At 41.9% G+C, this 9,852-nt stretch overlaps 1 protein-coding gene across 1 annotated transcript in view; it reads right to left on the bottom strand.

Moving 5' to 3' along the window:
* Positions 1-2,177, bottom strand: part of LOC116093770 (pituitary homeobox 2) — a 24,792-nt gene extending 22,615 nt beyond the window's left edge. Inside the window, exon 1 of the mRNA XM_031375471.1 lies at positions 2,048-2,177. The gene's annotated coding sequence lies outside the window, so the exon portion shown is untranslated. The remainder of the gene's footprint in view (positions 1-2,047) is intronic.
* Between the last annotated feature and the right edge of the window lie 7,675 nt (positions 2,178-9,852).

The raw sequence follows: 9,852 nt of genomic DNA, 5'->3' as shown, positions 1-9,852 counted from the left end.
ACTGAGCTGATTTAAGACGTGGATTTCAGTTTTTTTTTTTTCCTTCCGTCAAAGCAGCAACGCCGGAGTGGGCCACAGCGAGTGTATTTAGATTTTGATTGCTACTTCGAAGTACAAGGGGCTAGAAGGAGTGTCCAAGCCAAGCGAGCAATTCTTTGCCTTGCAGATGTAAACAAGATTGTAGCATCAAAGATTCTAACTCCTTAAGGGCCAGATCGTCTGGACTGGGAGCCTGGGTTTCGCAGACACTGACCTATGTATCTGTGAATTTCAAGGATGTTACACTTTTATATAAACAAGCCCAGTGCAAGAGCCTGGTAATCCCTGGTAAAAAACATACACACACACACACACACACTCTAGTCTATTTTAGCCAGTACCCCACACCCTTAATCTTACATCCCCTTTGCTTTTCCCCCCAAATTTGAGCTATATCTAAAGATGATAACCTTATAAATAAAGTAAAGCAAGGCATTGAACCATTTCCTTCGTTTCTGGTAACTCTTCGATGAGATCCGATTTAAAAGGAGGGGGCGGGGGAGGGGGAGAGAAACCAGCAAAGAGGACCCACAAACCGCCGAACTACGTGCAGCACGAGGGTGCTGGCTCCCGCAGGCTCACTGGATCTTTAGGAAGATTTTGGATTTTATTCCTACCAAACAGTGTTTTGAAGCAATCAACAGGGTTGTCAGAGAGGGACTTAAAATGGGAAGCCTACCACGGAAGACATTCTGTGACCACAGAGGGCAAAACCAAAGACAGATATTGGGTGACCCTAGGCCACTCGCTCATCCCAATCAGGCTTTAGAAAAGGCATTCTGTTCTTTCCAGGCCCGCGGTGACGGGCTGCACGCTCCCGTTTGCTTTGCTTAGTCTGCAGCACCAGCAATTGCCCCAGCCCCCTTCATCTGACAACAAGCAAGTATGGAAATACCCTTGCCTAGCGCTGTTTGAGTGCCTCACAAATTATTGATTTGTTGGTGCTTCTAAAAAAAAAAATTTTTTTTTGTCTCTCCCATCCAGATCTTGTTTCCGAATTACCTGTCTGAGAGGTTCGATCAGGGTTTTTGATGCTACAGTATAGCAATTGTTGTTTGTGAAAAGGCAGTTAAGATGAACTGATTGATTTGCATATAAATTAAAATTATTATGCATTGTCTATTCCTGTGTTTTTATAATCATTTTGAAATTAGTACTTAACCACTTGAGCTAAAAGAATATATAAAAGTCTGTATTGACTTTCTAATGAATTACCTAATTAAAACGTCCAGAAGATGCTGTGTTAAATCAAGACATATTAAGAGAGGCGTGAATGCTGGAAGGTAACAGACCAGTATCTTGAATTCTGAATCCTGGAGTCCGAGATTTTATTTCGCAGTTCAGGTCTTGCTCGGTGGTTAGTGATTTTGTGTTTGTAAATAAATGAAGTGGAAAAGAGAACGCCATTGGCCGCAGTGTCTGGCCCTTTGCTCTGTCTGGAACTCTCCAGTCCTAACCCAGAAGCGCTACTGCTAGAGAGAGACTCAGGCCTGCCCCCTTCCCCCTCCCCGAGGTGCGGGTCCCCTCCCGTCTGCAGGCCAAATTTTTCCAGTGTTGGGGTCCAGCCGGCAGGCAGGACAGAGCTGAAGCCCTGTTTTCGGCGTTGAAGCCAGAGCGGACATTTAATAGATAAACTGAGCATTCACCTTCGTCCCGAGACTAGGAATAAAAGGTAACTCATTTTAGGAGGGGCTGTGCGAGGCACACACTACAGGAGTTCAGAAAAGGCTGGCGGTGGGAAATCTGTAGCCCGGGGGCTCGCCAGCATCCCCTTTCATTTCAAGCACTTATCGATTTGCCGTTGTCATCTTTGGCGACGCAGAGGGACCCTTGAAAGAATTTCTGATGGGGCTCTGATCTGAGAAAGGAGGTGACCTGCCTAGGCTCCCACCAAATTCTTAATTACCACATCAACTGCTTTTTTTTTCATCCCTTCACCCCACATCCTTCCCCCATGGCAACCGAGTTGCTCATTCTTAACTTTTTAATTATTCAGAAACTCCCTTACCTCCGTGGCTTCACTCCCGCAGCAGCGTGTTTCCGTTCGACCTCTCTCCTTTCCGCGGCAGGGCCTTTCTGTTGATCTCCTTGACCTTTGGCACATCTGGGTCCTCTGAAATTTCTCAGTCTTTTCAGATTTGAGGATGGAAGGCTACATCCACTCTGCCCTGCCCGTGTGCACACACTCAGAGATATGAAGACTTACACACAGGCTGCCCTCCAACCCGAGGGGGAATCTAACAGATGTTAGCTTTTCAGTTGTCTATGGAGATCTGAAATGTCTGCCTCATTTCAACGTGGATGCAACTCTCCTGCTTTTTCTTTCGCAGAGCAGTTCGGACACGTGTGAAGTGTGCTGGGCCCATCCACAGTATCTAAGGTGCTGTAAATAAGGAGGGGCCGCTGCTACACACTGGGATCAAGAGTCTGTCCTCATTTGGGGATTCTTCAACCAGTAATGGCTAACCATCCACACTGAGACATTCTAAGCAGGAAGGAGCCCATAAGAACTTGCACTGTGGGACAACTGGTGAAGCTGCAGTAAAATGCAGATCATTTCAGGATCATCTCATTAGAATGTGAATTGTATTTCATGATTTTTGTCACCACTGGGTTTTTCCTATATGTAGAATTGGGTGAGGTAAAATGTCAACAATTATGGGTGCTAGAGAGGGCACATCAGAGAGACAGAAAGAAGACCTTGGGGTCTGTAACTTGGTGTTTTAACTTAATTTTTAAAAAGATTTATATATACATATATATATGTATATATGGAGAGAGAGAGAGAGAGAGAGAGAGAGAGAGAGAGAGAGAGAGAGCAAGCACTGGTGTGCTGATGGTCTGTAAAGGCCAAAGGCATTGGAATCAGTAGTAGTGCTGGACTCAGCAGAAGGCACTGATGTAAACTGCCTGACTTAGGTGCTAGGGACTGAACTTTGGTCCTCTGGAAGACTGGTAGGCACTCCTAACAGCTGAGCATCTCTCTAGCTCCTGTGTTAATTTACAATTATGGAGATGAATTAGACATGAACTGATATATATATTGATATATATATGTATATATATATATACACACACATATATATACATATATATGTATATATGTATATATTTTATATATAAAATATAAAACTGCCAGCCTGAGCTTACATCAGAAATAGTTATACAACATTTTTCTTTTCTTTTCTTTCTTTCTTTCTTTCATTTTTTTTTTTTTTTTTTTTTTTTTTTTTTTTTTTTTTTTTTTTTTTTTTTTTTTTTTTTTTTTTTGAGACTTGGTTTCTCTGTATAGCCCTGGCTGTTCTGGAACTCACTCTGTAGACCAGGCTGGCCTCGAACTCAGAAATCTCTCTGCCTCTCAAGTGCTGGGATTAAAGGTGTGCGCCACCACTGACTGGCTTTTCTTTTAGTTTTTGATAGCAAGTTCATAAAATGAAATCAAAGAGACAGTCTGAACTGGTCAATCTGATGAGCGGACTATTCTGCAAACTCAGTAATGTAATGCCCGTCTGGTTTGTCTTTTTGGACTACCTCCTGAGTCTCAGAATTAAAGGAAATGGCCTCATCATTTCACTTCACATTCATTATGTGACAGTTCTATTACTATGCTCACTCTTAAAAGTGTGTGCATGTATGTGTATATATGTGTGTGTACGTGAACACTCCGGTGTGAGTGTGAGTATGTACGACGGGTAGAAGACAGTCACAGGAGTAGTCCTTGGGAACACTGCTCACCTCCTGTGAGACAAAATCTTTCACTGGCCTGAAGCTCTCAACTGCACTAAACTGTCTGTCCAGTGAAACCTAGGGATGCTCTTGTCTCTAGCTCGCCTGAACCGCAGACATTTTCACAAGGGTTCTGTGGATCACACTTAGCTCCTTACACTTGCTTGTAAGTATTTTACCAACTAACCCATTCCCTACAGCCCCCCTATGCTGATTTTAAAATAGATGGTTCTGTCATCATTATGTTGACTTTCAATTACCAAAAGTCCTTAGTTTAATATGAAATATTAGTCTTTATCACCTTCATACTCTTCATTTTAATTCTTATAAGCGGTAATACTTTGTATTATTATTTGTATTTTCCTACACCTTTAGAGAAAGGCTTGGATTGTAGGGAAGGTAGCTGCCACCATCACAGCATCCTCACCACAAGCAACACACTGTAAAGCCTGTGCTCCTTTTTTGGATAACACTTGGTGCTTGGGATGTTTCTGATTTCTTCAAGTCATCCTATAAATGCTCCTCAAAATCTTTCTTTTAGAATGCCAGGCAATTCCTGTCTACATAGATATATCTCTGATGGGCTCTTGGTTTCTGAGGATCCCTTAGAAGCAAAGAGAGACAAAGGGGTCTGAAAAATGGGCAGGCACCCCAGAAGAACAAGCCAGGCAGGGTTCAGGGAGGGGACTGGTACTGTGGTCAGACCTCTTCCTCTGAGACTCTCTTGTTTACATCACTGACTTCTGTGGTATCCTGAAGTCCTTGGGTCTGGGGTTCCTTCCTGGGCTCTTCCCTGTGGGATCACTCAAGGACTCTAATTTAGTGATGTTTTGTCGTGTCTCCATTCTTATACTCTCAGTGGTTAGTATTTAGATGAAAGCTATTGAGGGGAGGCTGGGTCATACAGGACAGATACGCACAGGTAAGGATGCAACAACACCCAGGAAGTCATATTTCCACTGTGTGTAAGGCCTGGCACTGCTTCTTCTGGATTTCTATGCTAACCTTCATTCAGATCACTGGAGGAAGCAGAGAAAATACATCACCTGACCCTTTCTGTGCAGCTGTTTCCCAGGCTTGAAGCAGACCTTCTTAGAGGGACAGGGGAGGCTTCTGAAACTCATGAGAAACTTAAAAGAACGAGGCCTCTCCTCGAGTTTATAGGAACAGTGACATTTTGACTGGCAGAAAGAAACCTCTTCTGTGGTGTGACAAGCGGCACCAGGGACTCAGGGATGAGTTTCGTGAGTTGTAAATCATGTTAGCAGGATGCCTGGTGAGTTACCAAGGCCCCTGTCTCAGTAAGCTCATTGCCCCACTAGGCTGGACACGAAGGAAGGAAAGTGTTTCTTTGGTGGAAGGTAACCCTCGTTATCTGGAGAAAAATGAAATAGACTTGTAGAAAAAGTGTGCTGGAGATGTTAAGCATAGTATCTGTTGAGATCAGTGTGAAATCACAAAACCTCACCTACACAAAAGTGAGTCCAGTAACTGGTGTTAGTGATAAAGTATTTAGATTACCTAGCCATTGTGCTAAACAGCAATTGGTTGACCGTAGTTTCTCCTTATATCAATACTACATAGTGGAGAGCAAAAGTTTGAATGTGGGCAGTGCAGTCTGAAAGTGATTCCATCTCCAGCACATGATTGTCCAGCTGGTTAAAGCAGAGGCTTGTAAGCACCGGAGCTTGGAGAGGTAAGAAATTACTTAGGCCAAAGAATTCTTAAGTAGCTCAATGGATATTTAAATACAGACTTGGTTAACTTTGACATCCTGTCTGCCTAATTTTGACATCCTACATACTTTACTGAGCATGCTGAACTTAAAGTATTTAGGCAAGGAAGGTCAGAGTCTTCCAAGGTCAAGAAACACAGCAAATTAATTTGAAACATTTCAAGAAAAAAAAAATGCAGACAAGGGAAAGCAAAACCAATGAAACAAAACAAAAACTCAACCAACTAAACAAGCAAGATCCACCCCCTTGCCCCAAAACCATAGACTAAATTATCAAACGGACACACAAGCCCCCTGGGATGGATAAAACAAGACCTGTAAATATTAGAAGAAAAGAAAGGAGAAGTGAGTATCAGAAAGAGAACAGAGAAAACCAGGTTCCATGATTTGTCCTGGGTCATTCATTAGGAGAAGGGAAATTTCTGGGATATTTCTGATTTAATGCTCAAGTTGTCAGGCAGCCCTGAAATTAGTATAAAATTTTAGTAATCTGGTTTGTAAAGGACTCTGATCCAAAAGATCCAAGGGAGAGTAAAATTTCTGAATTGGGTTTGAATGAGAATGAGAGAGAGAGAGAGAGAGAGAGAGAGAGAGAGAGAGAGAGAGAGAGAAGAAGTACTGGGTAACAAGGACATGTATATTTGCAGGAATGCGTAGGTGAGTGGGGAGTGAAATCTAGAAAAACCTGTTAGGAATCTGGTTACTGTATAAAACCATGCCAAGCTGAAAGGAGAAATGAGATATTAACCTACACAATCTAGTTTAGGTGTTCATTACTGTTGGTCATATGTCTGAGTAAGTGGAATGACTGTGTGTTGAAGAAGAAATCTTGGGTGAGGGGTGTCAGGAGCCACATGCAGAAGAAAGACAAGGTTTCTAAGGATGCAGTCTTAGGGGATGCTGGACCACAGTCCAGCTGTTTTCATTGGAAGCCAACCAGGGGAGGGAGCCAAGTAGTCTTCTACAAGGGCCATCCCATTACAAAAAGCCAGAGAATGATCCAGAAGGTTGACTCCCATTTACGTTTATCCCATTGTGAAAATGACCCCAAACTGAACCCTTTTTGCTGTTTTCAGAAGGGATAGATACATGTAAGCTGTGAATGGCTTCTCAGTTTTAGGAACTGTAGGCTAAAGAGAGTGGAAGGATGGATCATAGGTCCTATTCTTTGGTAATCATTTATTTCACTGTACTAAGGGTAGACTGATGTGATACCAGTGGTTTGGTCATATCATTTAAAAAATGCTTCAAGAGGAATCTCAGTTGAATTGAAGGTACATTACTTCATTTCCTACCTCTGCCTTGGGGCTTTAATAGTAGTTTTCAAATGAGAAAATCAGTGTTCATAGAAACCAAGGCCCAAACAGGACAGACAGGCCCCTCTCCCTCAGCCTACATTTCAATTATTTCTAGAAAGACAGTCAGCTACCATTTTAACAGGAGACTACTAAGGTCCTTTGGTATTCTGATATTTCCCAATTTTACATATGCATTCTAACTGCAATATCGACGACCCCAGCTACAAAATAAATGGCATTACATCAAATGGGACATCAAATGAACAAAGGGCACAGTTTCTAGACCTCTACTATCTTCAGTATCCTTTGCTCCTTCCCTCAAAGCTATATGAAAGCATTATTCACTTCATTTAACAGATGGAAAATATCGTGGAGGTTTTAGGAGTGTTCTTTCCACCCACGCAGTACGATACTAGAAGAACTAAACTAAAAAGGAAGTAATAACATCCCAGGTTCAGGGCTTTCTTCCCTGACATCACTTCCTCTTGCCTCAGGGAAACACACTTTTTGACTGTGACTCTATCTGTCTCTTCTGTTGACTAGTGAGTCATTTATCTTTTAATCCATCACTTTATCTCCTGGCCAGTGTCCTAATGCACCATACATTAGCTACTGTTGATAAAATTTCACCCTTACTTGTGAGTGCTACTTGAGCATATCGAGGGGGTTGTCACGTTTATAGGTATCACAAGTGAGGGACACGGCCACTACCATTCACCTGTCACGGTTTCATTCTTGTCTAGGAGCTGTGCACATTTCACACCTGCCGTGAGGGGGCCTTCTCCACTCATTAGGACTTTGGGCACTTGTTCGTATCGGAAGGGGACTGATTACTTTGCTTGAATTGCTCTGAGGTCATGTCACCTCCTTCCTCTTCAGTTGTGACTCTTACGAAGGCATGTTTGGGTGTTTTGTACTCCTAACAGTATGAAACTAGTAATTCACTAAAAAGTGTGTTTCCATTTCCCAAGGGAATATCTATATGTAATCACATAATAGGTACGATTTCCTGTGTCTTCTCTTACTTTTTTCTTTCAATTCATGTATTCCAAATATGTTGTTGGGGTTTTGTTGTTGTTTGTTTGTTTTCAGACAGAGTCGCTCTACATTGCCTTGGCTTTCTTAGATCTCACTATGTAGACCAGGCTGACCTTGAACTAATAGGTTTTTGGTTTTTGGAAGTTACGAGTTTAAGGACAGCCTGGGACATTGTAACTAGTTGCTTTTCCTTCTATTGTGATAAAAAAAATCTTGGCAAAATATTCAAGGAAGAAAGGATTCATTTCAACTCACTGCTTGAGAATACAGTCCATTATGGCAGGGAAATTCTGGTGGCTGAAGTCTGAGGCAACTGATCACATCGCATCTGTCTCCAGGAAGCAGAGAATACTGAGCACCCATGCTCTGCTAGAATCCTCCTTTCTACTCAGCCCTGGATCCAAGCACAGAGAATGATGGTGCCATCCTCTGTTAGGGTCTTCTTGTCTCCTAGGTGATTCATGAAATAGCATGTCATTCATGTATTCATGTATGTATGTATGTATGTATGTATGTATGTTTGTATGTATGATTTGTTTAGTGTGTGTGTGTGTGCACGACACATGGGATGTTGGGAGTTCAGAAGATAACTTGCAAGAGTCACTACTCTCCTTCTATCATGTGGGTCCTAGAAATCAAACTCAAGCCATTTCGGGCTTGGTGGTAGGCACCCTTATTCGCTGAGTCACTTCACAGGCCCTCACAATAGCATGCTTTCCAATATTATCTCACTCATATGTGGACCCTAAACAGTGTTGATGTCACAGAAACAAGCAGTGAAATGAGAATGATGCTTAGTCAGGCCAGGATGATTAGCAGTATGGAGTAATGGAGTGTGTTGGCTGAAGGATGTTGAGTAGATGGGACAAGAAACTTCAACAGATTTAAGAGTATGGCAGGTGAGTATAGGTAATAGCATACCTACTTCTCCTTCTCCCCTCTCTTCCTCTTCCTCTTCTTTCTCCTCCTCCTTCTTCTCTTCTTCTGTAATCTCCTGTATGTACCCATTCCACAATATGCTTATACTTGAAAACATTGTCTTTCATGTGGTCAATAAATATATATATATGTATGTATGTGTATATATATACATGTATATTTGTATATATATAATTTTCTTGTCAGTTAAAAGTAATAGCTCTTGAGGGGTTTGCAGCCCCTTAGGACTAACAACAATATGAACTAAGTAGTACCCTCAGAGCTCGCAGGGTCTCAACCACCAACCAAGGACTGCACATGGAGGAGTCTGATTGTTCTGGCAGCATGTGTATAGTAGAGGATTGCAAATTCGATCAGCAATAGGAGGAGAGGGCCTCAGCCTTGTGAAGGTTCTGTGCCCCAGTGTAGGGGAATGCCAGGGCCAGAAAGTGGGAGAGGGCGGGGTGGCAGGCATGGGGAAGTGGGAGGCAACAGGGGTTTGTTTTTGTTTGTTTCTTTGTTTTTTGGAGGGGAAACTGGGAATGGAGAAATTTACATGTAAATAAAGAAAATATCTAAAAAAAAAAAAGTAATAGCTCTTTTATTCATGTTTTATTCTGATACTTTCTTTTGTAACTTCCCAGAAATATTACCTGTTTATCTCATAGATATAATCACCAAGACCATTTTGTACTATCTTTATTGTCCCACATAGAGAAAGTAGCTAATGGATATTTTTAATCACACACAAATGATCACAAAACAAAAAAGAAGTAGATTGTTAAACTGATATGATTGCATTCAGGATTGAAGAAAGATGAGAATGGGTTTATGGTAACTTTAGACTTATTTTGAGTCTTTGGTTTTCTAGATCACACTTGGAGTCACACTTTCAAACTAGATGTTTGCTCTAAATTACAGTGTTGTTAACTTCTTACCTCTCCAACCATTTGTTACAAGTGGCCTCCTATACTGTGAAAAATACAGTGATTTGGCTTGAGTGCTTCTTCTGTCCTCACTTTTTCTTTAAAGACCTTTTAGGAAGTTGGAAAAGCCAGGCAAGTTTGTGGACCAGCTTCCAGTCCAACCTGACTTTTT

Source organism: Mastomys coucha, unplaced genomic scaffold, assembly GCF_008632895.1.
Source record: "Mastomys coucha isolate ucsf_1 unplaced genomic scaffold, UCSF_Mcou_1 pScaffold16, whole genome shotgun sequence".
Taxonomy (NCBI): Eukaryota; Metazoa; Chordata; class Mammalia; order Rodentia; family Muridae; genus Mastomys; species Mastomys coucha.
Note: the sequence above shows the minus strand (reverse complement) of the source record. Positions and strands in the feature narration are given on the sequence as shown.